This window comes from Berghia stephanieae, unplaced genomic scaffold (genome assembly GCF_034508935.2).
Source record: "Berghia stephanieae isolate SIO BIC M18660-M18661 unplaced genomic scaffold, UCSD_Bste_1.3 scaffold3913, whole genome shotgun sequence".
In the NCBI taxonomy this organism is placed as follows: Eukaryota; Metazoa; Mollusca; class Gastropoda; order Nudibranchia; family Aeolidiidae; genus Berghia; species Berghia stephanieae.
In genome coordinates, this window is record NW_027625193.1 from 1 (window position 1) to 7,300 (window position 7,300).

The following is a 7,300-nucleotide window of genomic DNA, read 5'->3' on the forward strand; positions in this document are numbered from 1 at the left end:
ACGAATTTGAATGAAATAAACCCACCACCTATGATCCACCTGGGACCTCCCCATGCCGACCGGTTTTTGAACATCGGGGCTCCTTCCGCGTTAGGCCCTGACCCGCTTGGCGGAGTGTTAACACGGTTCCGCAACTTCGCTAGAGTCCATCGACGAGTGACTCGGGCTCTCGAGTTGCCCACGGGCCGAACCCTGCCGGGGTTCAAATCCCGTTTGGGAGCTTTATCTCGATTTATCGCCTCGGATTCGGGCTTTACCGCACGGGCGCCCGGGGTAAGAAGCTCTCGACGGGCCGAAAGGACCTCTAGCGCCGGACGTCCCCGGTAACCCTCCGAGGCCAGGAAAAAACTTTGGTCGAGCGCATTTCCTCTACGAGCGATCTTGAATGAAATAAACCCACCACCTATGATCGCACTGGACCTCCCCATTGCCGACCGGTTTTGAACTTCGGCCCTCCCGTAGGGCCCGCACTGCTGGCGGAGGTTAAACGCGTTCGACTTTCCTAGATTGGGATCGACCTGCTCGATCGAGTTGCCCACGGGCCGGCCAACCTCGGGTTCAAAGCCGGTAGGGACTTATTCGACGGTTACGCCCTCCTTCGAGCTAACGCGGCGCCTGGGGTAAGAAGCTCCGAATAGCGAGAAGGACCCCAGCCTGACGCTCCCGGTAGCCCTCCATGCCGAGTGTAAAAAACTTTGGTCGAGGCCTTCCTAGGCGATGATGAAATAACCCCCTTACGCACGGGACGCCCTGGCCGCCGTTTGCCCTCGGGGCCTCCCCGGGTCAATCCGCTTGGGAGTTTATCAACGTTTTTTCCCCTCGATTCGCTTACCGACGCGCTCGGGAGAGTTCCCACGGGAGGCCACGGCCGGGTCAAACCCGTTGGGCCTAATAAACTTTTATCGCCTCTCGTCGATTTGAATATTAACCCACCTCCCTGGGAACCTCCCTCGCCGTAGACTCGGGGCCCTCCGTGCCCGTACCCTGGCGAGGGAAAAGAACTTGCAGGCTGCTCACGCGATTGATGAATACCCACGGGCCGCACCTGGGGCTCCCCGTTGCGACTTTTTATCGGTCTTCGCTCGGGTTGGCTTCGCTGGGCGTGGTTAAGAGCTTCCTAGAGCCGGAAGACCTCGCCGGAGTCCCCGGAGCCCTCCGGCCGGGGAAAAAATTTGGTGGGATTTTCTACGATATTGATGAAATCCCACACCTAACGCACGGCCCCCATGCGACCTTTGAACTCGGGGCCCTCCGTAGCCCGACGCTTGCGGAGTCAACGCCCCGACTTCCTGGTCGGGCATTCCACTCGGCTGATGATTGCCCACGCCGGCCACCTGGGGTCTCCCTTGGACTTTTGATTTTACGCCTCTCATTGGGCTTTCCACGCGTCCCTGGTAAAAGCTTCCTACGGCGGCGAGGACTCGCGCCGACGTGCCCGGAGCCCCCGGGCCGGGGAAAATTGGTGGGCTTTCCCACGAGAATTATGAAAAAACCCTTACGCACGGCCTCCCATTGCCGACGTTGAACCGGGCCTCCCGTAGGGCCCGTACTCCTGGCGAGGAAAAACTTCCGCTTTCCTAGAGGGCGATGAACCCACATGCCACCGGCCACCCTGCCGGAACCGGTTTTGATTCGGCCTTCCCTGCCCTGACTGCTTGCGGGTACGGTCAGCTCTCGCTAATCGGCGAAAGACCTCGCTCCGGAGTGCCCGGCGGCCCCCGCCGGGGTAAATCGGTTGGGCTTTCTCACGATTTTAATGCTCAATCCACTTACGCACGGGCTCCCGTAGCACCGTTACTGCGGGGCTCCTAGGGCCCGTACGCCGGGCGAGGAAAAACGTGTCCGCATTCCTCACGAGCGAATTTGATGAATAACCCACCCAGACCCGCCGTGAACCTCCCCATTGCCACCGTTTGATCGGGCCCTTCCGAGGCCCTGTACCGCTTCGGGTTAAACGCTCCCGCTACTGCAGAGTCGGCGATCGACGCTCGGCTCGACGTTGCCCAGCCCCAACGGCCGGGTAAACCCGGTTGGAGCTTTATTAACGATTTATGAATGAATATTACCCACCACCTATGCCGCTGGGACCTCCCCATTGCCGACCGGTTTGAACTTCGGGCCCTTCCCGTTAGGGCCCTGTACCGCGGAGATGGTTAAACGCGTTCCCCTACTCGCTAGAGTCGGGCGATGACGACCGCTCGATCGAGTTGGCCACGGGCCGGCCAACCCTGCCGGTTCAAACCGTTGGGAGCTTATCAACGATTATCGCCTCGTCATCGAGCTACCACGGTCCCTGGTAAGCTCTCGCTCGCCGAGAAGGACTCTAGCGCGACCTCCCGAAGCCCTCCGAGCGAGGAAAACTTGGTCGAGCGCATTCCTACGCGAATTTGAATGAAAACCCACCACCTATGATCGCACCTGGGACCTCCCCATTGCCGACCGTTTGAACTTCGGCCCTTCCCGTAGGCCTGTACTCGCTTGGCGAGTGTTAAACGCGTTCCCGCTACTTCGCTAGATCGGCATCGACGACTCGGCTCGACGAGTGGCCCACGGCGGCCAACCCTGCGGGTTCAATCCGTTTGGGAGCTTTATCATACATTATCGCCTCGTCGATCGAGCTTTACGCACGGCGTCCTGGTAAGAAGCTCTCGCTACGCCGAGAAGGACTTACGCCGGACCCCGGTAAGCCCTCCGAGGCCGAGGAAAAACTTGGTCGAGCGCATTCCTCTACGGAGCGAATTGAATGAATAAACCCACCACCTATATCGCACTGCTCCCATGCCGACCGTTTTGAACTTCGGGCCTCCCGTTAGGCCCGTACTCGCTTGGCGAGTGTAACGCTTCCCGCTACTTCGCTAGAGTCGGACGACACTCGGCTCTCGAGTTGCCACGGCGCCACCGCGGTCAAATCCGTGGAGCTTATTCATACTTTATCGCTCGCTTCGAGCTTACGCACGGTCTGGTAAAGTCTCGCTACGCAGAAGGCTCTAGCGCCGCTCCCCGTAAGCCCCCGAGCCGGGGAAAACTTTGGTCGAGCATTTCTACGAGCGAATATGAATAACCCACCACCTATGATCGCACTGGACTCCCCATGCGCCGTTTTGAATTCGGCCCTTCCGTTAGGCCGTACTCGCTCGAGTGTTAACGCGTCCGCCTCGCTAAGTGCGATACCACCACCTATATCGCACTGACCTCCATTGCCGACCGTTTTGAACTTCGGCCCTTCCGTAGGCCTACCGCTGCGGATTTAACGCGTCCGCACTTCCAGGTCGCGATCGACGACTCGGCTCGACGAGTGCACGGCGCAACCCCCGGTTCAAACCGGTTGATTTATCATAGATTATCGCCTCGCGATTCGAGCTTACCGCGGGCTCCTGGAAACCTCCACGCCGAAGGACCAGCGCGGACGCCCGCGAGCCTCAGGCCAGGAAAAACTTGCGAGCCATTCCTCACGGCGAATTTGAATGAAAATAAACCCACCACCTATGATCGCACCTGGGACCTCCCCATTGCCGACCGGTTTTGAACTTCGGGGCCCTTCCCGTTAGGCCCTGTACTCGCTTGGCGGAGTGTTAAAAACGCGTTCCCGCTACTTCGCTAGAGTCGGGCGATCGACGACTCGGGCTCGATCGAGTTGGCCCACGGGCCGGCCAACCCTGCCGGGGTTCAAATCCCGGTTTGGGAGCTTTATTCATACGATTTTATCGCCTCGTCGATTCGAGGCTTTACCGCACGGGCGTCCCTGGGGTAAGAAGCTCTCGCTACGGCCGAGAAGGACTCTAGCGCCGGACGCTCCCGCGGTAAGCCCTCCGAGGGCCGAGGGAAAAAACTTTGGTCGAGCGCATTTCCTCTACGGAGCGAATTTGAATGAAATAAACCCACCACCTATGATCGCACCTGGACCTCCCCATTGCCGACCGGTTTTGAACTTCGGGCCCTTCCCGTTAGGGCCCTGTACTCGCTTGGCGGAGTGTTAAACGCGTTCCCGCTACTTCGCTAGAGTCGGGCGATCGACGACTCGGGCTCGATCGAGTTGGCCCACGGGCCGGCCAACCCTGCCGGGGTTCAAATCCCGTTTGGGAGCTTTATTCATACGATTTTATCGCCTCGTCGATTCGAGGCTTTACCGCACGGGCGTCCCTGGGGTAAGAAGCTCTCGCTACGGCCGAGAAGGACTCTAGCGCCGGACGCTCCCGCGGTAAGCCCTCCGAGGGCCGAGGGAAAAAACTTTGGTCGAGCGCATTTCCTCTACGGAGCGAATTTGAATGAAATAAACCCACCACCTATGATCGCACCTGGGACCTCCCCATTGCCGACCGGTTTTGAACTTCGGGCCCTTCCCGTTAGGGCCCTGTACTCGCTCGGAAGACCGTTTACGCGGCGTTAAACGCGTTCCCGCTACTTCGCTAGAGTAGTGCGATGGGAAATTCGGGCTGTTCGGAGGTCGGCTCGGGTTTGCCATACGTGCCTGGGGTCGAATCTGAATTTGCACCAAAAAAATTTTTTTTTTAGTAGTCCGCAAGAGGAAAAGGGCTACCTTACCAGGGTTTGGGACGTATAGTAGGGAAGGCGGTCGTCGGTCGGAAAAATTGAAATTGAAGCAAGGCGAGCCGAAAGGCGCGCGGTGGCCTCTGGTACACCCACGGTCACCAGCGCCTGGACGAGCGGTGGTCGGAGAGTCCGGAGTCGGTCCCAGGTTAGCTCCTCGGTAGAGGACCTAGAGTCGTGTGAGCGCGAGCGTGTCCGGGCGGTCGGAGCAGTCCGACCCAGCAGCGAGAAGGCCGAAGGGGTGAACGTTTGTGCGGTAGAGTCGAGAAGGGCCGTCGGCGAAGGAGTCGAGCGCTGGGAGTTCTCGGCGTCTGGGCTTCGGTCGTCGGCGCCCGTAGCCTCCTGTCCCAGCGGGTCCGTCCCGCCGGGTTGGAAATGGATACGCTACCAGGTTGATCCTGCCTGTAGTCTTATGCTTGTCTTGAGGGTTAAGCCATGCACGCCTATGCTCACCCTACACAGAAGGGAAGCCGCGAACTGCTCAGTATATCGGCGATAATACACGGGGTGGGCGATGTTTGTCCGGACACCTGTAGAATCCCAGAGCTAATACGTGCACACGAGTCCTCCTCCTAACGGGGTTACCTCCGCGGGGAGAGGGCGCATTTATTAGGATCTTGACCGGCGGCGGGGTGTTAACGCCGCCCGCCAGGCTGAGGCGAACTCTGGGTATGTGACGACCGCTGTTAGCGGCGTGCCCGTTTGCTCGCCGTCCCATCAAATTTAGACGGCCCGGCAAGAGCCCCCCGTGTTGGCTACGGTGACGGAGGAATCAGGGTTCGATCCCGGAGAGGGAGCCTGCGAGACGGCTACCACGCTTAAGGGTGGCACAGGCGCGCAACTTACCCACTCCCAGCACGGTGAGGTAGTGAAGATAAATGTCGGGCTGGGCTCGCATGCGAGCCTAGCGGTCGGATTGAGCGTAGACCAAACACGTGCCGTTGATGACCTATCGGAGGGCAAGCCTGGTGCCAGCAGCCGCGGTAATTCCAGCTCCGATGGCGTATGTTGTAGTTGCTGCGTTTAAAACGCTCGTAGTTGGATCTCTGAGGTGACGCAGCGACAAACCGCGGGTGACGTTGCCCCGGCGATTATGCACCGTCGTGGTTTTGGGGATGGAGCAAGCGGTGCCTTCCGGTGCCGCAACCGGACCCTCGCGACGGATCTCGCCGGGCATCGCTTGCCCGTCGCTGCCGGTTTAGTCTCTTTCCGTCTTAAGCCGTGTCGGTTGGTACGTGGCGTATCTGGGCCGACACTAAGGTACGGCGGTGTTCTCCCTGAATCAATTGGAGTGCTCAAAGCAGGTCGTGCTCGCACAGCTTTGCTCGGAACGATGTGATGACGCCACCGCCCCGCAATGTAACCACGGACCGGTCTCCGTGGGGCGGTGGGCGAGGTCTATAGAGACGGCCGGGGGCGGCGTACTACCGCGGGAGGGGTGGAATCCGACGATCGCGGTGGGACGAACAAGAGCGAAGGCACCGGCCAAGAGCGCCTTCGTTGATCATGAACGAAAGTCGGAGGAACGAACGCGATCAGGTACCGCGGTAGTTCCGACAGTAAACCATGCCGACCGGTTACGCGGGACGTCCCCTGTGGGGAAGCCTCGCGAGGCCCGGAGAAATCAGAGTGCCTGGGCTCCGGGGGAGTACGGTCGCAAGGCTGAAACTTAAAGGAATTGACGGAAGGGCACCACCAGGAGTGGAGCCTGCGGCTCAATTTGACTCAACACGGGGAAGCTTACCAGGTCCGGACACCGCGTGGATTGACAGACTGAGGCTCTTTCATGATTCGGTGGGTGGTGGTGCATGGCCGTTGCTAGCCCGTGGAGCGATCCGTCTGGTTCATTCCGATAACGGCGAGACTCTGCCCTGGCGGATAACAAACGGCGGTCAAGAGGGGTCCGTCTCACGGGTTGGGTCGGCGTTCGGCTCTCGGGTCGGGCGTCGGTCTTCCCACTCAGGAGAGGCGGTGCCCCGGACCGCCGTCGCGCAGGCCGCGTCCTGCAGGGATTGACCTCGAGCAGTGCGTACGAGATGGAGCCATAACAGGTCTGTGATGCCCTTAGACGTCCTGGCTGCACGTGTGCTACAGTGGTGGCGCCAGCCGGCGCGGTGTAGACCGTGAGCGTAGGAGTCTTCATGTCCGGGGTCGGTCTTCCTGCGAGTTGGGCCGTGAACTCGGAATGCCACGTAGTCACGGGTCAGCATCCCGTGCCGACTACGTCCCTGCCCTTTGTACACACCGCCCGTCGCTACCTTCGGTGGACGGCGCAGCCAGGGCCCCGGAGTGGCCGGCGAGACGGAGCTTCGGCTCCTGAAATCGCAGTCGTCGCGATGTCGCCCGAACTGCGCTGCCCCGAGAGGGTAAAAGTCGTAACAAGGTTACCGTAGGTGAACCTTCGGTAGGATCACGTCCGATTTCGTTTTGCCCCCAGCCCGCCCGCCCGACGGGTGAAGGTTAAAACACTGTCCGGTGAGGCCGGGCTGCTCCCTGGCCGGGGAGCGGTCCAGGCTGATAAACGGGGCGGCGGCGTTGCGCCGCGAGTAACCGCGCGCGCAACGCTTGCCCCCCCCACCCTTTGTCGTCGTTTGGCCCTTAAGCGAGAGAAAATAAATACAACCTTTGGCGGTGGATCACTCGGCTCGCGCGTCGATGAAGAGTGCGGCCAGCCGTATTGAGTCGTGTGAACTGCAGCTGCCTCATTGAACATCGACGTCTTGAACGCAAATTGCGGCCGTGGGCGTAAGTC

The 7,300-nt window shown here is 60.1% G+C and overlaps 2 pseudogenes; both read left to right on the forward strand.

Moving 5' to 3' along the window:
- Window positions 1–4,933: 4,933 nt before the first annotated feature.
- On the forward strand, window positions 4,934–6,964 carry LOC144961743 (small subunit ribosomal RNA; annotated as a pseudogene).
- Window positions 6,965–7,168: 204 nt separating this feature from the next.
- LOC144961742 (5.8S ribosomal RNA) lies at window positions 7,169–7,300 on the forward strand (annotated as a pseudogene; the record flags this gene model as incomplete).